Source organism: Strix uralensis, chromosome 7 (assembly GCF_047716275.1).
Source record: "Strix uralensis isolate ZFMK-TIS-50842 chromosome 7, bStrUra1, whole genome shotgun sequence".
Taxonomy (NCBI): domain Eukaryota; kingdom Metazoa; phylum Chordata; class Aves; order Strigiformes; family Strigidae; genus Strix; species Strix uralensis.
Window position 1 is genome coordinate 19,467,476 of NC_133978.1, and position 25,774 is coordinate 19,493,249.

General features: G+C 39.1%; 1 protein-coding gene across 1 annotated transcript in view; it reads left to right on the forward strand.

Moving 5' to 3' along the window:
* Positions 1-6,084: 6,084 nt before the first annotated feature.
* USP54 (ubiquitin specific peptidase 54) overlaps positions 6,085-25,774 on the forward strand; it is a 107,483-nt gene continuing 87,793 nt past the window's right edge. Inside the window, exon 1 of the mRNA XM_074874659.1 lies at positions 6,085-6,106. The gene's annotated coding sequence lies outside the window, so the exon portion shown is untranslated. The remainder of the gene's footprint in view (positions 6,107-25,774) is intronic.

The following is a 25,774-nucleotide window of genomic DNA, read 5'->3' on the forward strand; positions in this document are numbered from 1 at the left end:
CTAATCAAAATATTTTCCCACCAAATATGCTATTTATTGCCTCCCCTTTTCTGACATGGATTTTGGACTCTCACAATACAGAATTACATTATTTTTTAAGTAAAACACGTGATGCTTTCATGGTAAATATGTCAGGAGCATCAGAAACAAGACAGTTTGGTACCTGGATGTCATGGTCTATTTTCAGTAGCAGGTGTTCCAGATCATGGACCAGTTAGACATGTCAAGGTGCAGAGAGAGCTGGCTGCTCCGAGAGGGGTGAGCCCCAGGCACGCCCAACACAGACAGTGCCCCCATCAACCAGCACACAAGCCCACCACATCTGAGCATGGCAGGCAGAGCTGAGTGCTGGTGACAGGGTCCATCAATTATCCCAGACATGGTGAGGGGATGAATTAGGCACAGGGGCTATCCAGGGAGCCTGGTCAGGAGCAAAAGGAAACAGGGCTGGACACAAGCTACACTGTGGGTCCAAAGTCCATCTAGGAGACAGGCTAGCTCCAGCACAGGTCTCAGGTCCACCCAGGAGACAAGAGTGCAGGCCAGCACCCCTACGACATACCTCAGACAAGGACCCCAGGCCCAGGACTGAGCTTAAATGGGGCTTCTGAGCCATAAGTGGGGTAAAGGTCCCAGGTGAGGCTGGTCAGGGCAACTAAGAGCTGTGGTACACACAGGGCAATGATACTGAAATGTCTGGGAATTCCAAAATAATCACAACAATCATTTAAGTTCGCCTGGAGCATAATAAAAAAGACTAAATAAAATAGGTCCTTAAACATGCAGGGAAAGGTAAGAAATACTGTGCAGAAATAACACAGTGCTCTCTGGTGGCGTATCTTCAAAATTCTCATGTACAAGGAAAGCAGCATCATGCAGCAAGTAGGTCAAAGGCCTGGGTATATACCCAAAGCTCTCTCTGGTTCATTATGTACTGTCGGACAAGAGTTTTTGTCTGTGCAGTCCATTAACTCTAACCCTAAATGGGGATAAAAAGTTGCAGTGTGCTTGGAATTAGTATTGTATCGCTGCAAATTATTAATAATATTTCTATAATTCATACTTGCAAGCTAAGAGGATCCTTCAGTTTTGGTAAATTTGCTTAATGAGGCATGTAGTTCTTCTTTTACCAGTACGCTTTCAATCTCAAATCCTGTCAAGCAGAATTTATGTGCTTTTGTTTCTAGTACAAAATGAGAAATACAACACTACATGTTGTAGAACAATTCAGACAACTATTGTCTTCCTGTTTACATAGCTTAAGATACATGCTAGTTTAGTCATTAATCAAAGTAACGTTAAAAGTGAGAAAAATTGGTAATCCAAATTCTTTCTCAAAAATAATTAATTTCAGTGAGACTTATAGCTACTCTAATCAGGGCAGAAGTTTGTCCAAAATAATCAAATATTTAAGAGGAAGTAAGCAACGGCTCCTGTTCTTTGTTTTCCTTGGGCTATGATGTAGACTCAGGGGAATCGCCTATGTCAGAGAATTATTTATATTGGGAATAAGAGGATTTTATAAGATTTAATTACAGTGGATTTTCCCCACATACTAGGAGCTACAGAATGGAAACTCAGTCATCTGCTTTTAAGCAGGATCATCGTAGTTAGAGATAAAAAAGAACTAACAAATTATTGAGCCCATCCTCTTGTAAAGGCAGGCTACAGTTCCCTCATAGAGGATGTATTGGATATTAAGCTTATACTCCATGGAACAGCAGCCAAAAATCCATTTAATAGAGAGGGGCTGGCCTATGAAAAACAGATTGGATACAATTTTGTGACATTCAGATCTTTCATTCATGGCAAAAAGTTCTCATATTTTTAGTTATTTACAGTGTTATTTTTAGAAATATTATTTTACAGTTTCCAAGCTTTGAGTAAGCGACAATGAAAATGCATAAAAAACAGTGCCCACGTTCTAACATAAAAGAAGAGTGTTTCACAAAATCTCAGCAATACTATCCATAAATGTGGACTCATATGTTTTAAAATCTTGCCTGAAGTTATAGTTGATGGCATCAATATTTGGCAGGTAGTAGTACTGTTGGTATGCTTCTCTGTGTTGTGCAGAAAATCTTCCATTTGACTGCAATGTAATCCCTAATCAAAGGTTTTGCATCTCATAATTGTCTCTCTCATGTGAGCAGCTTGCCATTAGTGAGGATGATGATATAATTCATAGAACTAACATCTGGGAATTACATTTGATGTTGTTATTGACAGAGCATTTAGAGGAGATGGTTTTGTCATTAGGCTTAGTGACACTCTGAAATAAAATCTGGAACAGTTTCAGACTGCTAAGAGAATATGGGCTTTGTCTTGTTTGACTTTTTTTAAAAATCATATTTAAATCATACAAGATGGCAGGCACCAGACAGAGCCAAGAGCCTGAACACCATCATTCTGCTATGGAGCAAAGAGGTCTGCATGTGGCCATCCCTCCATGGGAAGAGCTGTCTTGTGGCACAAGGCTTGAACATTCACTGCACTGAGGCTTTTTTCCTGCCTAGCTTGTCTGCAAGTGTATGTTCTCTTTCACAGAAGACTGCCACAGGTGCAATTATCTGGCAAGCTCCACTTCCAAAGGACGGCCCCTTGGCACAACAAGCTGCTGTTAGCACTTCTCTGGCAATTTACGGGGTTCATTGCTGCCCATCAGCAGCACATATGCTAATTTCTCTTGAATGAGTAATAGAAAAGTTTGCAAGCCAGCCTGCTGGCTCACAGCACTTTAATACATTTATATGCAATCTCATCCATGCCCAAATCCTCAAATTGCAGGTTACAAACTAGTTTAGACAAGTTGCCTATTCTGTCTTGGAGATGTGCCTGACCAGGACCACAGATAATCAAGCAGAATTTGCAGACACATGCAGAAGCAAGATGGCACACATTTTGTGGAACTGCTGAGTATGTGGGATTTGAGATGCTATTAATTATATTCATGGCATCATATATCTGCTAGTAAAAGTCTCTTCAGTTAATTTGATCAATTAGCAGTGCCTCTATGCCGTATCTCTTGCTCTCTATGTATTTAACACACAGTGTCATCTTCTCTCTGATGATCACCTTCTGCTTGTAGTACAGCTTACGTGATGCTTTAATGAGTGCAAGTACTTGCTCAGATATATGTTGTGTTAACACATGCAGTAAAGGGAAGAGAACTACATGAACCACTCTGAAGCAATGCTCCTAAACACAACCTAAACTCGTCAGCTTAATAAACAAATTCTCAAATATAAACTCTTCCTTTAATTTTCAATGATATGTTTTAGAAACATTCTTTATATCAAAACTTTTAATGCACATTTTCCAGCTTTTTTGAAGAAAACCTGCAGGCTATTTTTTTTGGTTTTGTTTTGACCATTTGATTAACAATAAAAACCCACAAAATGTTTTGTGCAAAGAGTTTTAATTTTAAAAGTCTGTTTTTCATTTAAAGAAAATTCTATCTGATCTATGTTCAGGGAGAACTGACACAAATAAATTTGCAGACAGGGACAACTACTCTTTAAAAAATAGGAAGACGTTATAGGTATGGCTCTAGCCAGTGGTTATAATGAACATTTGCCTTTCAAATATCCACAGTGAACAAATAAATGCATAAATAAGATGAGATTAATTTATGGTTATAAGTTCTTCTTCTAGTGCCAAACCAAAATAGTTATTCTTCTTTGTTCTTCTAACAAGGCCTACTGGGAACAGTTATTTTTGGGAAATTTGGACAGGGAAGACACAACCATACTATGAAAGGCTGACAAAGATCTCAACTCTTCCCAGACTCAGATGTGAGCCAAGGGCAGCACTACTGTTTTACTCTGGGCCCCTGCATTTGTAGCTGGAGAGAAAAAAACAAAGAGGGCACTAAGAGCAGTGAAAAAGGCTACCCACTAAGCAATGCTTTACTTGTGCTCCAAAACATCCCTCTGCATAAAAGGCTAAATAAGGACTCTGCAGAATTCCCCTTCTTACTGGGGGAAGTTCCTGCCTTAAGCAACAATCTGATTATACATCATTCACTGATGGGAAAACAAAGTGGCCCATGGAAGGAGAAACAAACAAATGAGAAACTTTCTGCTGGCCAGCCTAAAGACAACCTATGGGCCTTATCACGCAGGACCTCCCCTGCTCAGAGATGCTATACAAATTCAATTACACTGAAGAGCGCTTTAGTCAAACTCCATAGTGCCTGGCTCAGATAAGTAATTACTTCCATATTCTATTATAAAAACAGCCATACTTCAATGGGTCTGAGGCTAGCATGGATTTAGGGCTTCATTATGTCTACTATCTCTAAATATTTCTCTTAATTATCTTTGGCCCCTAAGAGAGGCTTGAGGTCTTCCTCATTTGCTCTCTCTCCCAGTATGATTGGCTTGATTCCCGAAGCAAAAGACTGAAATGGAATAGGAAGTCACAAGTAAACAAGCATTCTTCCAAATGCACAAACTTTTTTTGGTATTGTTTTAATGGTGTTAGAAATGCCATATTAACACCAGTGGCACAAACAGTGTTGCAGACACCTGTATATACAAACAATATGCTTTAAGTGTTTGATCTGGGCAGGAAACAGGCAGTCTCAGTCCTCCAGGCATACTCTATGCATCTGTTATACCACTGACAGTATACCTGAATTATCAGAAGTTGGTAATTCTGGCACACAGAAATACATGTTTTAGATACAGAACATTATGCACCAACTCACTCGCTTCTCATATGTAAAAATGGCCCTCAACAACTGGACAAAAAGAAATTCCTCCACAACTTACAGAGTTGGTGGCACTCCTCTATAAGGATTGTTACAACAGATGTATCTCTCAGATGTCGGGAACACTGAAATACAAGGGCGGAAAAGAAAGTGTGTAAGTACTCACGTCTTCATGTTTGAGTAATTAATTACATTGTTTATCCAGGGTGCTAGCACTAAGATACCCACTGCTCATGGAAATGGCAGTCCCCCCAGTCATCTTCAGATTCTCTCCACATGCATGATCCTGAATTCATAGAAAAGGGTCCATTTACTTCTGTGGGTTTGAAATGGGACTCTCTCCTGGTGACAGGAAAATCACATACTGCTATGTGCAGCTGATGCAGTTCAGAGAATGTGAGCTTAATATTAATTTTACACATTGCCCAGTATTCAGAAAATCAAAATATAAATTTGTAAAAGGTCTTATTCAAATTTTCCCAGATCCTGAGATGGCCTAATTCGCACCTGAAGTACTTGGACAAATGATAAACATACAATGTTATGGCTCTAACCTGTGAGGAAACCCAGCTCTCACATGAACTACAAGTAAACTTTTGCTAGACATGCATGTGCTTTGGCTCCAGTCCTATCAGCTCCCACGGCCCATACTTTAGGATCGGTGAGATCATACACACTCTGCAAGCACACCTACTTCTTCTCTGCCATGAAAAAGCTGCTTCTATCCAGGCAGCTCTATGAAGCAAGCTCTGCCGCACCGGCTGAAGGCGCTGGCCGCGGGAAGGTGCTGCGGGCGGAACGAGCCTCGGCGGTGCCGGCAGCGAGCGCCCTCCCGGGCCGGGCCCGTCCCGAGCGGCGCTTCACCAGCCCCGGGCCCGGCAGCCACCGACCCCTCAGCGCCAGCACCTCGGCGGAGTAAGGAGGGTTTGGGGGACTCGGCCCCACGCACACCTGAAGTGATTCCTAGCTACGGGCGGGTCAGGGGGCAGCCGTAGGCGCTGCCTCCCAGCGAGGGGGTTAGCTGGACACACCGGACACCTCTCGCCCCCTTTGGGACGGGGCACCGAGTTAGGCCGCCTGCCCTCCCCAGCGCCCCAACCCGGGGGAGGGCCGCCCTCCACCGAGGGAATGACAAATGGCGGTGAAGAAAGCGGAGCAGGCGGAACCGGACCGGACTGGACTGGACCTGACTAGACTGGACGTGACAGGACTCCCTCAGCCCTCTCGCGAGAGGAGGCGCCCCTCACCACCGGCGCGGCCCGCGGCTCTCGCGGGACTATGGCGCCTCTCGCGAGAGGCAGCTGCCGCGCTGCCCGTAGCTATAGCAGCGGGGGATGAGGGTGGCTGAGGGGAGGGGGTGTTGCGCGCCGCGGCGGGATCCGACGCCGGCAGGTAGGGACTCACCGCCCCGCTGCTCTGGGGAGGGGCTTGGGCCCGCCGCCGTCCTGTGTCCCCACCCCGCACCCCCGCGGGGTCCCGCTGCGACTGTCCGGAGCCGTCCTGACCCTCGCGGCGCCGGGCGGCAGCGGGGCCGTGGCTCCGGCGGCGGGACGGCGAGGGGCCGCTCCCCTCAGCCGTGCGGGCGGGTAGGGTGAGGGAGCGGGGCAGTCTGTACCGCGGTACCGGGTCCGCCGCTTTCGGGAATAGTTGGGATTTCTTTCCTCCCGTCCCATCCCCTCAGGGGGGGGGGAAAAAAAAAGCAAACCAACCGATAACCGGTGGTGTGTTGCGTGTGCCTGGAGACCTACCAGTGCCTCTCCCAGCTCTGTGAAGCGATGCAGACCCGTATGCCCACACGGCCTGGCCTCTGCTGGTGGTGGGGCAGCCAGCCCACGCGTGGGTGGGCTGCGGTCCGCGGGGTTTCTGTGCTGGGGCTCAGCCGTGGCCCCCGGGGCCTGACCCGGCGTAACTGTAGGTGAAGGGCCCCTCGGCACGCCTGCAGCTGGTCAGCTTTAGAAGAGAAAAGGAGTAGCAGGTACGAGAGAACTGGAGGCTAAAAAGGCCTTTTATCAGAAGGGGTCTTTGACATTAATATCACTGATATTGCATTATGTTCGTTAATAACTCGGACGTGATCAAATCCCTTTAAAAGTTAAACTGCTGTAGAAGCTGTTGGTTAGAAGAAGCTGTTCAGTTATAGAAGTGTATTTACTATGTTGGTCCAAGGTAGGCAAAAGCATGTGCTTTGCTTTTAAAAAAAGCAGTTGACTGCTTTTCCAGGTTGATTTCGCTTGAAACCCGTCTTTCAGTAGGAGGATTACGAGTGAGGATTTGTGAGGATTACAGCCCTAAATAGAAACCATAACAATATACACCTTCTGCTTTCAAAAAGTTGCGGACACAGTGGCTTTCTAGTTGTTCAGCGGAGTGAAGTTGTTGTGGGTATTATAGTGGCTGGTCGTGCATGTGAAAAGAATTCAAAGAGTTTTTTCAGATTTCAGAACAAATTCCGAGTGTTATAATCATGAAAAAAATACGTGTGTGAAATGGGAGGAAAAACAGTTGTGTAATTTCTCGTGCAGTTTGAAAGAAAGAAGTCCGTGCTGAAAACAAACCTCTCTAAGCTTGTGCTGCTCTTCAGACTTGAAAATCTAGACTGAAAGGTTTTGTGCTGGGGTATACTTGACATTGAACAGCAGTTCTAGAAAACAATTGCAACAATAGCAACATAGTCTCATGTTTGTCTCCAGAAGGAAAGAAAGTACTGCTGTGCTGAGAACTAAACTGATGAGGTAATACATGACTTGAACATGACAGCTTTTAAAAATAATTACCAAAAATGTATTATGGGCTAAAAATTTTGAACGAGTCTGTTGAAAATCTGTTCTCATTTAGGAAGTGATAGAAATGATAATTTCACTAGACCAGGAAAGTCTTTAAATTCTATTCTAGCACCTGATCAAGAGTATATCTAATCAAGCATGCTGCTTGTCATTCAGACTGAATTAAATGGGAACTTTTTTCCCCCCCTCTCACCTGGGTGGTGCTAGCCTTTTGCCCACAGCATTCTTGGGGTGGGGTGAGGGGTAAGAGTGTGCTTGATTTGCCCAGTACAGACAAACTTACTTACAGTTACCCAGAGAATTTAGAAATTTTGCTTTCTTTATGCTTGTGACAGCTCTAAAAACATTTTGGTTAATTTCTTTCAGGTAAAAATTATGTCAGTTCTTTTGTCTGTTCTGGGTTAACAGTCTATTTTGAGACTGTAGTCACGAGTTCATTAGAAAGGATAATGGGAATTTAAATCCTCCTTTATCCAGTCCTGGTGATGTTATTAGGCATTAAGCCTTCTTATGCGAATTTTCATGGAGAGTACATGGAAGAGAAAGTGTGTTTATTTCCCGGTTTATGGAGCTTCACAAACCTTCTTAGCTAGAGATGAAAGAATAGTGGCAGAGCCTTTAGGTATCACATTGTTGTAGTTATCGTAGGTTCTATCCACACTAATCAGAATTTAGCCTCCACTGTGTTTTAGTGCTCTATAAGCCTATCTCTATAAAGAACAGTTGTGGCTGTCCCAAATAACTTTTGGTGCAACTATGCAAAATGCAGCAGGTGATACAAAAAAGAAACTGAGATAGGAAGATGAAAGAATAATAAAAAGTCACAGCTATTCTTTCTAAAATCTGCATAGCTTACTGTTCAGAACCAATAAAAGTCTTATAACAAATGTGTCTATTGGTACCTGTAGATCTTATTAGTCTTTTAATTTTTGTCTCATGCAAACTTGTGAAATTTAAATGCCTTACACATCCTTCAGTTTTCTAACATACGTTCCACCCACATTGAATCAAGCAGTTTAATTTGTTCTCTGAAATACTCCACTTCTTGCCTTTGTTTAAACTTTGACTTTTAATTTCTTCCTTTTCTATCAGTAGTAGCTGCAGTCACACTTCCAAAGTTATTGTCACTGCAGGTCGTTCCCTAGCACAGATACGCAGTGTTTGATGGCAGAGAGGAGCCTCAAGAAATCTTGTTACTGACTGTCAAGGAATTCTGATTGTCTTGCATGGATCTCTCTATTGTTCCTGTTAACTGCAAGTCAAGTAATAGGCAGTCTTTAGACTGTAAGATTTTGCCTTCATGTATAGGCAGCCCCCTTTCCGATGCTTGCACCCTGTGTAGGAGGGTAGGAGACTGGTAGGAGGAACCATCTCCTAGCTGTAGCCTGGACACTCTCTAAGGCAAGTTTGATGCAATACATAGGTCTCTTATATCTCTTGACAGGCAAGTTTAGCATGCAGTTTATTCCTTCTTTTCTCTCCGTTACATCACTTGATGCATAGGGTTTCCTGTTCTGTGACCTGAGAAAGTTAAAAGGTTTGGGTGGATCTCACCAGCCACTGTTTACGGGACACGGGACTAGGGTATCTCTTGGTATGCTACTCTGATTTTTATAGCAATAGACTACATGCCAACTCAATCATTCAGCTTGCTGAACTTATGTGCAATCATTCAGTTGGAAAGTTAACCTGTTGTGGCTTTCCTAAAGTTACAGTAAGCATTCTGTTTCTGAAGTTGTTGGAAAAGGGAGGAAAAACTTAAGTATATTATCAACACTGTAGTAAAAACAAAGGAACCTGCAACGAAAGCAGGAGGCTCTTAAGTTATTTTTTTCATACTTTCCAAGATTTGTGAGCTGTATGTATTCTGTTGTAGTCTTAGAAGTAATGTTTTGTGTTCATAGTAGATTTTGTTGTCCAGTGCCCTAAATATGTGAAATAAAGGTGATCTTAAAAAGGTGCGATATTAAAACTTGGTGTCTCTATTCACTTCAGTAGCAGTTATCACTTGGTAAAATGGAGAACTGTGGTACATGGAGAGTGTTTGCTGTGATTGCTGCCAAACTGTTAAGAGGCAAAGGAAGAGGCTAGACTTATGGTTTTGAGGCTTAAAGCCATTTTTATTCAAATTTATGAAAGCGTGCAGAAAGTTATGTGCTGTTATGGACTAATGTGTACATTTTCTCTCAACATATTTATGAAGAAATACTGTAAAAACATGACTTCTCTAGTACCATCACAGTAACTTGTAAATAAATAATTTTCTGAATTAAACCCATCTGCAGGAAATACAATTCTCAAGTGTTGGTGCTACAAGTGTTGTTTAAACATTTTGGCTACAAATACATCATAACAAAATGCATATTAAATCTTATATTCCCTTTATTGAGCACTGTGCCCATTTTTTTCAAAACCTTCAGCCTTACGAAATGCATCTTTGAACAAGATTTCCGAAGAAATCTTTAAGCAACACTGTGGAATTTTAATTTTAAAACCTGCATGTTGGTGTCTCTTCTTTCTTGTTTTCTTTGTTTAGTAATAAAAAACCAGAAAGCTTTATACTGGTACAGAGGTAATTATAATTGGGTATCTGAGAGGCAGAAGTAATCTTTATCCACAGAATTATGTGCTGTGCTACTGGTGGTGTAATTTTCACTGTTCCTCTGGCGCTCTCCCTAGGTCCTGGTCTGGAGATGGTGCCTGAAGAGGGAGAAATTACTTCTGTCTCTGTTCAATTTTTTGTTGCTTTGCTGGGGTGAAGTTGTTTTTGGGAATGCAAACTGCAATTGTGAATTCTGAGTGATGGGAACTGGACTGAGCCTGACAAATCAATTTGCAAAGGCCAGAGCTGTCAGATGATAATAGCTTGCCTTCATTACCGACCAGTTTAGATTTGAACCAATGACCTAGAGGTGAAAAGCTCAGTATTGCATTACCAATCCTCTGATCTATCCATATGTTCTCTTGTTTAAAGTCCCTGTAGTCCTCTTAAACAGGACATGCAGTAAATACTGACCATCGTTTGCGCTTGTAAATACTAGAACAGTGTCCATTCCAATTGTCTGCTGTGCGTGTGAGGACATGGAAGTTAAATATAGCAACAATTTCTTACACTCTGCCTTTTCATGAGAAACTCCCATACAAATCCAACCATATGGCAAAATCCAGCATTTTCTTAAAACCACTGATGAAGAACCTATTGCTACCATTAACAGGAAAATGAATCCACAGCTCAAAGTAGCATACTGGGAGCTATTAATAACCTCAGGTTGCTGCTAAAAAAAATGAACATAAATGAAATATCATTAGGAGCTGAGTCATCCCACCAACACTTCTGCGTGTTGTATCCAGGTTTGTATTTGTCTGTGGAAGCCTTTTCAGAGTATATGATCATTATTACATGTCTACTTTGCCTTCATTGAGTATCTTCATTGTGCTCAATGCTGTAAAAAGCATAATGGAAAATTATTTACATGGATTTCATAAAATAGATTCAACAAAATATTTGAAATACGCAGATAGGAGTGCATAATCCATTTTCCCGTTCATTTTGAGGTAAGATGTTTCTAGGCAACCTACTTAAGAGGAGGAGGTCAAGAAATGTAAATACTTGTCCAAGTTATTCTCAATTTGTAAGGCTATTAAAACAAGTTACTGTCTGCAGGTCATAGTTTCTGTGAGCTGCAGAAATAATAAAATTTACATTTGTATGTATTTGGATTGTCTCTTTATCTCCTTATCCTTTCTCCTCCAATCCTTAATCCCATTCTCCTCCATAACAACGGACAGTACTGTGGATAGTCTGTACTGATTGACCTGCTGCCAAATAAATACATAAGAGGTGAATTTTCCTACTTTCCCCTCACTAAAAGTGGAAATTGGGCCTTTTTTCCTCTACCTGACCATAATTTTCATGTAGTCTAAAGAACATAAGTATTTTTGAGATCTCTGGTTTTTTTATTTCAAAATGTTGGACATTGGCCAACTGATTCTAAAGGTGTTGAAAGAAAACTGATTTTGGTCAGATGCTGCTGCAGGCAATAAAAATAATTTGCTGCCTAGTTACTAATGAAATAAGGCTTATGATCATGTTGTCTGACGTATCCTTAGTCCCATTTGTTTTCTCCCCTTTTACAGTTAGAGCATCCCACTTAGAGCAGTACCTTCCTTTTTTGCATAGCATTTATGGTATACAGGATGTGATCCCTGTTTTGTCTCTTTTCCCCACTGCTTTGATTGCATTGCACTCATTTCCCAGGGGTTCTGTCATTAAAAGCACAATGTCTGAATCCTCGTGTTTTATTTGAGAATTAGAGAAATCAGGTTTTTAAAACTCATAGATATAAACGTGAACATCTCTTCAAGCCTGAAACAATGCCATTTTATGTTGGAGATAAGACTTCACTAAGTTGTAGTTGGCCGTGAAAGTGTAACAGGACATGAACCCTGGTGATCTTTTGCTTAATTATTTTGCAATAGGCCCTGGCTTTTTACATTCTGCCACAATTGTTTTCATGTGTGGATTTGATCAAGCTTGCAGTCCTTGAATTTGTAGGCTAGAAGCCTGGCTTTTGGAATTATGTTCCCCTGTCGTCTTTTACAGCTCCAAAAATTCAGACAGTTAAAGCTTGCTGAATTTCTTTGCTGAATAAAAGCCACTTTCCCATCCTGTTTAAATCGGAACAGTGAATGTGGGTTTATTGTAGACATCTATTTTTAAAATGTAGTCAAGCTTACAAAATGTCATAAACACTTCTTGGCACAAAGGTAGGTTTTTATGAGTATATACACTGCAAATAAGCAGTAAGTAATTGCTGGTTCAAAGGTTAATAATGCTAAAGGCTGAAGCATGTAGGATGAACTGTAAATAATGATCGCATATTAGTGTCTTGTCTAGAATTCTTTTTTATGATAGTTTAGCTCACCAAAATTTATACAGAAGGGAGGAACAGTTCACATATAAGAAGCCTGTAGGGAATCAAGGGGAAATTACCTTGCTGCTTTTTTTTTTTTTTTCTATCTGCATGAAACTTGTTTTGGCGTTTTACACTCTTGAGTAAAGACCAGCTAGCTTGTTCATTTCTAATAATTGGTAAAATGTAAATCAATATTTGTAGTAGATGATGTTTGGTGCATGTAATTCTTATGTTTTTATTTAAAAAATGGTATGTGATTTATCACATTTTGACTTTTGAAAATAATGAATGGACTAAAAATATGTAAGAGTGATTCAGACGTGGGAGACTGTTTGAAGAGGAGGAATCTTCTGTAAGTATTTCCACAAAATGTTAAAATAATGTATTTTAGGAAATAGTTAATCAGTAAAGTGTGTCACAAAGCAGAGGATATCAAAGGACTTTCTGATTCTCCAACTGGTATTCCCAGTAGAATGAACTTATAAATGCATCAATAAACAACAGCTAATGCATCTCAGCACATCAGTAGATGAGCTGTACTGTGACATGGAAACAGCTTAATGTCTGCATGTTATTCAAGCAAATAGGTCATAGTCGGGGAAAGGGAGGGAAAATTGCAAAAAAAAAAAAAAAAAAAAAAAACCCGCCCAAACAAAAAAACCAAACACAAAAGAACTCCAAAGTGTTGATTATATACTCTGCCTGTTCCCTAAACTTTTCCATTATACTGCACCTGAGGCATGCTAATAAATAGACAGCAAAGCTTCGTAAAACTTGTGATTAGTAAACTGCAGCATTCTCTGTGATGTCTATTATGGACATTGTTACATGCAACAAATCTATGCAGTACTTATATTATGATAGATGATATCTGGGGAGTTTAAGTACTTTTGAAGTATGTTAAAAAAGATGTTGCCAACAAAAACTTCAGGCTCCTCTGATTATGGATGCTTGATAGATTTTAAATATAGATTTATTTATTTTTCTCAAAGAGTACCAGGAAAGAATGCATCATTGTGGGCTTGGCAGTGCTGCAGGATGAAGCGCAGTTTTAACTGAAAGTGCTGTTTTTAAGGTGCTCCTAGTTTGTTTAAATTCTTGAAGCTAGACAACTTCCCCAAATTTTTCAGGGAAGTTTTTTAAAACATCATTTTAGACATTTCTCTTAAAATGCATTGTTTCAGGGGAGGATGGGCAAGGAGAGAATATAACTTTCCTGTTAGCAAAAAGTTATTTATATTATCTTTTCCTTTTAGATATCTGGGTTTAAAACTGTAGGTTTGATATGGATAATAGCCATCTTTTGAGAAGAAATATCTTCTGTTGTGCAAATGTATTTTCTTAAAGGGCTCTTCCTTTTTGGGAGAGATAGAAAGGTAGTTTAGTAATGTATTTCTTAAATCAGACCATTTACTGTTAATAATTATAGCAGTCCTACTTAGCTAGTGTTTTTCTGTGTTCATTTTTTGCTTGTGATGGGTTCTGCTCTGCATGTTTGTCTGGTATCACAGCTGGAAGGGTACCTGGACAATTCCACTGTATTCAGTTCTTGCTCTGGTAGGAACTGTCAGTGTTCACAGACAGAAGATGGTAAAGTCTGGTAATCTCCACCAGAACAGAGAGCTTCTCAGTCTTAAGGATAGAGTGGCATTTTCAAGTTGAAGCTGCTTTTTCTGACTGTGTAGCTCCGGGAACGTTTCTAGGCAGAAGCAGCAGTACTAGCAAGTTCTTGTTTTTCAGGGTTATTTTGCAAAGGAATACATAAGGCTTTGGGAGAGAGAACGTGGAAAATGTATGACTGTTGCAGTGTTCTGCCCAACTGAATTGCTTAATTCTGCTGTGAAAAATATTACTTCTAGTATGAATTACAAAATTATATCACTTTTTTCCTCTGGTAAGGAGTGTGTGTACTGTTTGTACAGGAGTTAGGATTGATAAGTCATTTATCAATAAACTTTAACCTTTGAGATATTTTATCTCATGTATGTATAGTAAATAAAAAAATACATAAAACTGTTTGAACAAGAATCCAAATTCTAAGATAAGATTTCTAATTAATCCTAAATTCTTTAAACATCTTTGGATTTTTTAAATTTGGATTTTCACAGCAGGAAACATTAAATACTAATTTGTTTTAATATTGTTTTACTTCAATTTTAGCTGTCTCTGGCAGGTCTGAAAATGGTTATGCTAACTGTAGTACTTCTTTCCTCATGTCTCTACCCTCCCACTTCATTTTGATGGTATTAATAAAAAAAGTGCAACAATATTCCAGGTTGTTCCTGGGCTTCCCTTCCTCTTCTTATTTCAGCTTGTCTGGAATTCATTTGAGTAATGACATGAATGCTAAATGCTTGGGCTCATGTTATCTAAAGACGTGAATGAATTATGATATTCATCTTGTCTGGAATTGTGGATGACCTTGAGTATTAATAACACTCAAATTTCAATAATCTCTTCAATAGAACAATGGAAATGCTGTTCTTGAGGTGAACTCTCAGAATTCTCTGTGGCAACTCCTTGTTTTCTATATACTGAATTTTCACTACTTCTGTATGATGCTGGCCTGTTGAGCTGATACGGAAGTGCCAATAGGTCTCTGTTGTAGGTAGGACATAATAATGTCTTCATTTGTCCAGTCATACTAATGTCCTCATTTGGTTTGTTAAAATCACTCATAAATAAGCAGTAGGAGCTTTCATCAGGAAGCATGTGAAGTATGTTATGAATTTATGGACATCAATTAAAACAACAAAGGTTCCAATTGGTTGTAAGGCGCTTTTTTTCCCCTCCGTTAGGAAAGTCACGCATTTGAATGAGAGGCTGTACAGTCTCCATCCTCAGAGGATTTTAAGATCCAACTGGATAAAGCCCTGAGCAACCTGATCTGACCTCTTGGACATATTTTGAGCATGAGGTTAGACTAGAGACCTTCTCTGGCGTCCTTTCTAGCCTCAGTTATCCTGTGATTATGATTTACTTTTTGATCACACTCTCATCTTCATCATTCTTTGTTTGTAACTGCATGAGTTGATCATCTGGAGTGCTCAGAAAATTCCTTCAGTAAGAATGGCATCACATGAGACTGAAGAATTACAGGCACCAGCTCAGGAAGAAAAGGAGTGCTGAGAAATTGCTGTCCAACTGAGAAGCAGCTGAGGCCATGGACAGCTTAACTCCTGCTTTGAAGAATATTTCTGTGAAGACTTAGTATAGATCAAGCCTTTTTCCTAAGAGGATTTAACCAAACTGTGAAATTCTACGTTCTAAATTTTAATAAATTACGGAGGAACTTGACTAAGCAAATATTAAATTTTGTACAATAAATAGAGGATTCTGACACATTACAAAATATTCATAACAAATTCTAGCTGTTGGTAGGATATAGCATAACTTGGATATAATGCACACAAGAAGAATTAGAGCAAGGGAGTGAGCACACTCTTACTCCTAATAAAACTGAGACAACAGTTTGGTCCGAACTGTATAATGGTGACTTCCTGCTTAAAAGCCATGTGCTGTATAATGTGCCTGTTGCTGAGCTTGTTGCTTCAACTAAACATTTTTTTTTGCTTGGGATTTTTTTTTTGGTTACTGATATAAACAAAGACAGAGGTCAAAAATAAATTTTGTTTAATTGCAATCAGCTGTTAAGCAGACTGGATTGCATAAATGTTTTTAAAAGAATAGCATTGTCAGTTACTTTGCATCCTTTCTTCTAAAAGACTGAATTTAGATTAAAAAAATTCAGGAGAGTTTTTTTTGAGACTATGAAAAATCCTTTGGTCTTCGGTCATGTCATGAGAAAGGAAAAATTATAGAAACTATTATAATTTATGCCTCTGTAGTATAATTAGTATAGTTTTATACCTGGCTAAAGTTACAGTGGGGAGGAAGAAATCTTATTTCTCTATCTAGCAATAATATTTTCTTGGTGAAACTGGTCCTAGACTTAACTGAGGTCAGTTTTGTTTTAGACACCCATTTTACATTTCAGTGTTATCCTCTGGTGTATGAGGAAGATCAAATAGTTGATTTTCATTTACGTGTTTTCAAGGAGAGCTCCAGGTTCAGCACCTGACTGCTGCAGCAGAGCTGCTGGTGCTGCGTTGTGGTGTTCTGCATGATCACTCCAGTTTGCCAAATTACTGTGATATGAGGTAGGTGCTGGCGATGCTTTCGAGTGTGAATGCTGAAGTGAGATCCAGCTGCTTGTTTTGGACTGCACATAGTTGGTAAGTGAAGAGTTCAACAAATAGCTTACCCATCACTTTCCCCCACAATGATCTTGTGCCTATCCACCCCCACAATGACTGTAGGCAATAAATAGAATTTTAGCACATAAATTAATGTTTGAATTTTCCTTCCTCTGCCCATTTCCATTATTTAGGTGTGTAGTCATGCAGTTTTAATTCTGCCAACATTCTTTGTTCTTAAAAAAATCAAAACCCCCAATAGCTACTGAATACAGAGGAAAGTGGTGTCAAATGAAATGAAGCATCTTTCATTCCCCCCTTTTTTATGAGTATCAACCTGTTGGGTTAGTGTGGGTTTTTAAATTTGTTTATTTTTCCTTTGTCAGAGTGGGGAGAAGTTGCCTTAGCTGCTTACCAAAGGAATTTCCATTGACTGATAATATCACATTAATGAGAAGCAGTGATGACAATTTTAATGCACCAGTTAAGGACTGGTGAAGGCCAACTCTGGGCTGTTCTGAAGAGGTTGTGGAAAAACTCTTGATCTTTAGGAGGGTGGTAAACCCTCAGTCCCTTTTAATGAAAGCCAGGATTTATACCTTACCATCCATAGGTGCCCTAGCTCAGGACAGCATGAAGGCTGCTGGTTACTAGTTCTGTCTTTAATAGTGCTATTCTTAATCCTTCATCTCATAAGCAGTTTACCTCCCCAGAAGGAAGAGAAGTAGTAGCACAATGTACTCCTTGAAAAAAAGTATGTTTGCAACAGTAGCTGATGTGTAGGACTCTATGGAGGACTTATCTTCTGTCAGTGCACTTTTGGAAAACCACTTTATGGTTTTCCAATCAGCTTTCATGGAGGATTTTATTACTGATCTTGTAAAAACATAATAATACTAATGGAGCACTACACATACCAGTCTAGACAAAGCTAATCACTTGAATTCTGGCTTTTGAAACATGGACACTTGTAACTTTCTGTATGAGTAGGAACTTCTTGGAAAAGCTAATGGTCAAACGGGTGTTATGTGTCAATTTTTTTCCTTCTGTCTGGGCATCACAAAGTAAATGACACACCTGCAAAGTCTAATTACTTAATAGTTCCTTCAAGTGTTCAGCATTATTTTTAGGCTATAATTATCCAAATTACTTTAAAGAGGGAAAATTATATTCTTCTGCCTCAATAGCATTCACTTAAATGTCTTGATTTCTGAATTTGGGGGCAGAGGGGGAAGCATGTGTATGTGTTTGCCTGTCATCTGCATGTTCCTTGGGAAATGCAATGCCAAATCCAGTGCTTTCCTCTAAGCTTACTTGGACTTAATGTCACAACTTGTTTATCTCCTTGCCCTGCTGGCAGACTGAGATCTTGGAAATAATTTTGAAAATTGAAAGTTGGAATAAGAAAACTACATCACTGCCAAAAATCCATTTGACATTTTTATAAAGAAACCTATCTTCCTAGAGGAAATACTTGCATCTTTGTGTACTTTCAAGGCAAAATTGCTTTGGAGATTCTTTAGTCATTAGGGATATTTTTCCTCTGTTGCACTAGGATTTTATCAATGCACACTAGTACTGCAGAAGTTATTTGGAATCTAGACTAGGTCAATGTAGCGCAGCATTTGTCATCTTTTTAATGATGTCTGTTGTTTTGCTTCCACAACTAGAGTAACCTCTCTCTTGCAGACAGAAGGTTCTCCCAGGAGAGAATTTCTTTGACTTTGGTGGCTGTTGCTGCCTTAGGCAGCAACCCAGGATTGAAAATACAGACATTTTTACAGCTGGAATCAGTCCTGTTTTCTTAGCTGTTTAAATTTCAGCCTTGTAAGTTTTTTATTCCTATTGAATGAAGTAACAGGAAAATATGTTTGCTGGTACCTTCAGATTTCTGGATGCAGCCAGGATGCTGTCATTGAAAGCTTTGTGTTACGAATGACATAGGTTTTATATGTCACTTGACTGCATATTTAGTTATGTCTTGATCAGAAATATAACTCTGCCTAGTAGAAAAGATAATCGGGTAGAACTGCTAGACAAAGTATTAGAACGCATTTTCGTAATGGTGCAAATTTGCAAGGTGTACTAACAAAAAGCAACAACATTAGGTAAGTAATTGGGAAGAAAATTGTTGTGCCTTGCATATTTACACTTTATGCAAGATCTGCATCTTTTATAAAGTCCAATGACATTGCTCATTTACTCAGCTCTTTCAGATCCTTTGCAGTAAGGAGAAGAAAAATACAGAGGAAAATATTGAAGAACTTGAGTCTGGTATTTTGATTTCAAACATTTGAGAGCCTTAGTACTGAGTTTGCTCGTTACATTCGGTCTTCCTGGCCATCTTAGTGAAGAACATGAGAGCTACCACGCTGAGTTAGACTGAGAATTTGCTTAGCCCAGTTTCTTATTCTGGTGGTAGTTGGTAAGGGGGTGCTCTGTTTGGCATTCTCCTCCAGCTCACTCATTTTACATTTCTGAAATTTTAACTTTTGCCACCCCATTATTTTCATTGGTTGCTCCCCAGAATCACTTGGTTTTTCAGCTTTATGGAGTCTCTTTTCCCCCTTGCCCTCAATTTTATGGCAGGGTTGTAGGTGGTTATTCTTTTAGTTTAGACTTACACCTGTTGCTACCAAGGTTCATGTATTTGGACTTAATATCATACCTTCTTTATTGTCTTTCTGTGTTGGTAGACTAGTAGTCAACGACACGGAGAATGGTTAATAAAGGAAGGAACTTTGCTTGGTGCCCCTCTCTGGTTGCCTCATTTAAAATTTGTTCTTTGAGTCGACTTTCTCTTATTCTTTGTCCCCAGCAATCAATTGGTAATTAGTTGTCTTCATTTTTATGGCCTTTTATTTGTTCAGTGTTGTTTTTTAGTTATGTGGTCTTTTTGTTTGGTGTGGGGTTTGATTTTGGTTTTTTTATTATTATTTGTTTTGGCTTTGGTTTTTTAGGAAGGGCTTTTGGCTAGGGTTACATTGTTTCTATTGGTCAAGCAGTGTTTACTGTGGCCTAAAGAAGATGTGTTGAGAAAGATTCTGAAAACAAAAAGGCATGTCTAAGAAGTGTCTTCCCTTGTTTGTTTTTTCTTTCTGACTGTCACTAGTTTAGGGGTATCCTGAACTGGATCTAGCTAATAATCTGTAATTGCCTCTGGTCAACCTGTCCTCTGTTAATAGGTCTAGTCTTTATGAACCAAATTGCACTTTGACATAGAAAACATTCTGTGGTAGGAAACTCCACAATTTGTTATATATAGTAAATTTGTAACTCTGTATTTGTTTTTAAAACTGTTACCTCCTAATTTCTTTGCTTTCCAGATTATAGTATTGTGAAATAATACATAATCACTTCTAATATAAACCTCTGCAACCTCTGTTGCAGTCCCCTTATTCCCTTCCTCTTCTTGTCTTATTTTGCTGTCTTTTTTTGTGATTCTACCTTAATATTTCAGGAGTGTGGTGGCAGGAATTATATATAAGTGTCAAGCTTTAGAAGCTCAATGGATTTATGCATATAATACCTGTTAATTTTATGTGCCCCAGGAAGAGCTCAGAGAAGTCTGTGTACAGGATCATGTGATCTACAGTCCTTGATACACAGAAATTTTTTAGCACTTTTATTCAAAATGTTTGACTGCAGCTTTGCTCTTTGTGGGGGAGGTTAGCCCTTGCTGGGAGTATATTTGTGTTTAACGATCCCATTGTGTTCTGTGCAATTGCACAGCTTTCTAGGTTGCTTGTGGAAGGTGTTTTTAGTGAGACAATATGTTGTCTAACTTCTGTCTTTGCCCTGGCTCTAGATTAATTCTTGCTGTGCTCAATTAAGCAGGGATAACAAACATCTGTGTCTGCAGAAGTAATAATGTTGGCAAAAGTTGTGTGTACTCAGTAAAATATAATCACGTTTTTAAACGGAGGTAGGGACATGATCTAATTTTTTAAAAATGTAATCACTTTAAACTCTGCAGTTTCAAAGTAGCCATTTTCTAAGTTGCAAAGCTGTTGACCCATCAAAGGGGAAGTAAGTATAAAAGGAGAGCAGGCTGATGGGCTCAGTTTATTGGTAAATACTTAGGAAAATGCTCAACTTTGTGCTTCAATAATGTCCTCAGGTTTAGCTTATCCATTCAAATAGTAAGCATTGGTGGCTTGATACTATGGAAAAAATGACAGTGCTTAAAATTTTAGAGGAATGAGAACTAGGCCACTACAGCACTAGTTTCCACTGGGTATTTATTACATCAGCCTCCATTCCAGGCTTCTCTGTCAAATTGTATGTAGCTGTTACCCAGACTTAAATGTGTTGGAATCAGGGTCAGCTGCTTTATATGGCACCAGTCCCTTGCTTGTTGTGATGGATGTCCAGAAACAAGGCTTACTCTGACAAGCAAGGGGCTGAGGATTTATTTCTTGTCTTTCCTATGTGAGCAGACAGTATTCCTCTTATTGTTGAAATTTCAAATTAACCTAGGTGAACTTGGTTCACAGCATGTTTTTCACCTTTTGGTTTTTTTTTAATCAAAATTCTGTTTTGAGTCTTTCAGTCCAGAGATTTCAACAAATTTACCTTGGCATGGTATCATAAATAGCTAGAACGGATGGGCACAGAGGCTTGGCTTCTCAGAGGATGTTAGTGTAGAACTGGGGTTAGAATTTGGGTGTTCTGGCTGTTCAGAGCTGTCACATCCCCAGTTTGGTGAGAAGAGGAACCATATCTTGCACTACCTATCTTCTTACAGAAATAGTTCTAAAATCCGTTGACTTCTACTGGGGTGGGTGTGGGGTGTTCTTGGAGAATACACAAAGTAGCATAATGAAACTACATTACGATGAGTTCCTATGAGTTAGCAGATGATTTTGCTAATCTAATTTGTGTACATATCTATACATGAGAGAGAAATTAGATTTAATTCAGAAGCTCACCTGCATAGTTCAGTCTTTGGACATAGATTAATCAGCAGTAATTATTTCTTGTTATGGGACCACATAGACAGGATGCAACTGACCTTGTGGCTAAAAGGAAGCATAAACAAGCATTGTGAATACAGACTACTAACCATTCAAATTCTGTTAGAGAATTGTTAAACTAAATATGGATTTGGACTGAATTCCAGTGTGGTTGTGAATAGACCATAGAAGCTAATCGTGTAGCAGATAGTGAATTAGATATGAGAGCTCTTACTTCTTTCCGAGTTTAAAGGTAGTATTAGGAGCCTGCATCAATGTCATTTTTTGTGTCGATGGAAATAGCTGTGACATGAAGCAGCAGTACAAATCACGTCTGCAAGGTGGCGTGCCTCTTAACATGTTAATTTTCCTAAACACGTTAAGTTATTGGGCTCTGAGTTGAAATGATTATGTTGTGGGAGCTGTAGTAATTAATCTCCTTCATGTAAAAGAAAATCACAGTTGTTGTTTAATGTCTCTTTCAAAATATACTGAATGCCAGCCCACATCAAATTGGCCAGTAAAATGCTATCTAATAGTGATTAGTGTTAGTGTTCAATATTGCTAAGAGGATCAATAAAAAGAACAGTAACATTTGTAACAATCTTACTAGTTTCCAAAACACTAATCTTTTTTAAAGTGTACCTATAGCAAAAAGCAACCACGCACCCCCCCCAACCAACCAAAAAGCAACCAACCCCACACCCCAATCCTACCAGTTGAAGCCTGAATATTTGTCCTTGTAAATTACTTTGTTTATCAGGAAAAATGTGGTAAGCTGTAAATTAGTGACTGAACAGTTGCAATGTAAATTTTTCTTTTGTTAGTATGTTGTCTGAGACTTTCTTTGAGTATATGTAGTTAATTTACTAGTGGTTTATACTAACATGTTTTGCTTCTCAGGGTAATTGGACTAGAAGTGCATTAGTTAATGCAGTTCAGCTGACGGTCAGTATCTTATTAAGTCATGATAAATCAGTGTTTTAGCTTCCTCCTTCTGTGGTGGACAAAGCAGGGTATGTCTGGAATGGTACTTCTTTTTTTTTCTCTTCAAAGCCAGTAGTATTTGTACCATTAACTAGATAAAGCCAGATACTTCCCAAAAGCTAAGTGTTAGTTTACCATCTTAACCTACACAAGTAGTATTTTTATTCTTTTTTCTCCTAAGGTTAAACTTTTAGATTTTGCTCTGCTATTTATAAAGTATTGTCATAAAATTATACAATGTCAGATGAAAATTTTGGTTAATCTTAGGGGAACTAATTAATTTTAAATATACTTTTGCATCCTAAACATTAATTTTTAATAATTTACAATTGTGCTACAGTATCCTACTTCTTTTGGTCTCTGGTATTTATGGCAAAATGAAATTTTTCAGTAAAGGGAAGGGCTAGAAGGCTATGAGTATGCTTAGTGTACCCAGAAGATAATGAGTAGTTTTCAGTTTTATGTAATCACTGTATAATTCTTTTGAAAAGGAAATAAACAATTTGGGTACATGGTGAATACCCTACAATACATTAAAGAAAACTTAGGTATTAGTTATCTGGCAAAAATCAGCAAGCTGCACATCTGCTAATATCTTTAAACTTTTTCTCTTCCTGTTCTTTGTTGCTATTTTAAAATAATGAAATCAAACATTTACATCTTGAACTGCCACATACATGTGTACTATAGTCTATTATTATGTAGTTTAATTTTGTGCAATGACAGTAACTAATTAACCTTTCTAAATGTAATGGTGCAACAATGTAGGAACATACAGAAGGGTCACTGGTTTTGTGCACTGTGCTGTCAGAGCACATACACTGCGAGAGCCAGGGTATCTACAGGATCATTTGTCAGGTACGTGCCCCCCCATCCAACCCAGCTCTGTCTGCCTAACTGGTGTACAGAGACAGATTTCATAATTGACATAGAGGTGATTCTAATATGCTGCAAGCGATCTGCTAACTGGTCTTCCCTAGCTGGTGTGATTGCGTCTGGATTGCAGAGCTCAGGTTCTGTTCTTGTTACAGTCTTACTGCAGATCTCCTCTGTATTGCTGTTGAACTAGAAATGGCCACTCTGTTGAGAAGTACCCCTTCCTTCTTCTGGGGCCTTGCCTTGACCTTTCCAGGAGGGCTGTGCAGCCTGCATACACCACTGGAGCACCACTGCCCACTGAGCTGCCCTCACTGCAGTGTGCTTCTAGCTGCAAGTATACCTATGGCTCTGTAATGTGGCATTTTTGATAGGCAGCACAATTTTGGAAGATGTACTTGAAGTAAGTACTATGAAAATATCCTCAGAACATTAGCAGAAGAGGAGTATAAGTGAGCAGCAGTTAGCACAAGAAGGAAATAAAAAGCACAGAGGATGTATAAGATGGATAGCGAATCTGAAGCAAGCCTTTTACGTACTTCTTAGTACTTGGTTAGGTTATTGATTAGGCTGGACCTGATGAAATTCATGCTTTGACATGTTAAAGGAAAAAAGTTAATGACGGAAGCTATCACAGTAACCCTAGCTGCTGTTTGAGATCCTGGAAAACTTAAAAATGAAAAGGAGAGGTAGGGGGAAAGGAGCCAGGAAATTATAGACCAGTCTCAGAGACAATAAGAACATAGCCACAACCACCACGAATTTAGGAAGAGTAATAGTCATACCAGTTTAATTTTATTCTGTAACATGACAATAAGGCTTCTGAATTGACAAGAAAAGTGTAAATGTTAATATTTTCATGTTAGTGAGTTCTTTGACACTGTTTCATGCGATAATCTTACAAACAAGTGAAGAAATGTGGCTTGAAAGAAACTATTGTAGAGTAGGAGCAAGACTCATTGAATGGCTGTGGGTGGTTATTAATGATTGTCTGTCAGAATGAAATGGTTGTATTGAATGTGGATCTGCCACGGTCTGTTGGGTCTGTACTCATTCTACTTCACTTCAATCTTTTCGTTAATGACCTTGATGATAGAATAGAGAGTGTGCTTACAAAAGTGATTCACTAAAAATGGCCCCAAAACTTGGAGGGAATGTATATGCATAGGACACAAGTTTAACAGTACAAAATTATTTTGAGAAAATTGAGAATAGGGACAGATTGAAATTGTACACTTAACAGAAATCATGAAATACACAAATACAGGGTAGGGAACAAGTAATTACATGATAATTCTCCAGAATTTCTGTCATTGTAAAAGGGCAAACGTTATATCAGGAGGAATAAAAATATGAGTATAGACTGTAAAACATACAGAACAATCTTTTTTTATCTATGGGTAAGTCCTCAGTTGAAGTGTTGCAGCTGGTTAGGGCAAACTCCCCAAGAAAATATGGCTCAGCTGAACAGAGACTGGGAGAAGAGTAATCAAATAATTTGAGGACTAGAAAAATGCAGTCAAATAGGAAAGACTGAAATAATTTGAACCGGGGAGAAGGGGGATCATTCAAGCCCCACAAAGAGCACTGCAAGGCATAATTTTTTTTGTGTGTGTATGTAGTAGGCTACTCAAGAAGGTTGGAAGTTGTGAAGTGTAAGGCCCGTCCATGAGAGGTAGGGCAAGACATGTAATCTTAAATTGTTGCAAAAAATGCAGATTAGGTCTTAGACCAGGAACAAAGGACCAGTTCCTGAGATAACTGGCTGTTGTTTCTCATAAGGCATTTTCTTTATTTAGCTGTATTTTGAATGACAACATTATTTTAAGACTGATGAACAGTATGTATAGACTTTTTGGAATGTTACTGATTAAAAAATGAACAGTTTGTACGTGGGGACAACTTACCCAGAGACAGTATCCACTAGACAAAATGATGATGCAGCCAGCCTCCATATTGCCAGTCCTTCCACTTCTAATGCCCTCTAACTCAGTAGCCTTCATCTAGTTTTTGTTGCTACCTCACTATGTAAGTACTAGGTATACCATACAAGATTTTCAGCTTGCTTTTCCTATTGACAGGCCCTTAACAGGCCTGTCAGTAGTCAACTTTTATTTCTTTCTCATTTTCATAATGACTTCAGTTGTCAGTCTAGCACTTTGGAGACTCAACATATTATTATCATAAGAAAACAAGGAGTGTACTATTGGTAATTGTTTTGTTTATAAAATCTTTCCCAATTTCCATTGTGTATTTCTCCACAGAGAAATGAGTGCAAGCCTCAGTTACCTGAGGCTGTAACATGTGTTGTTAGCATACTTGGAATCTCTATTTGCATTGTTATATA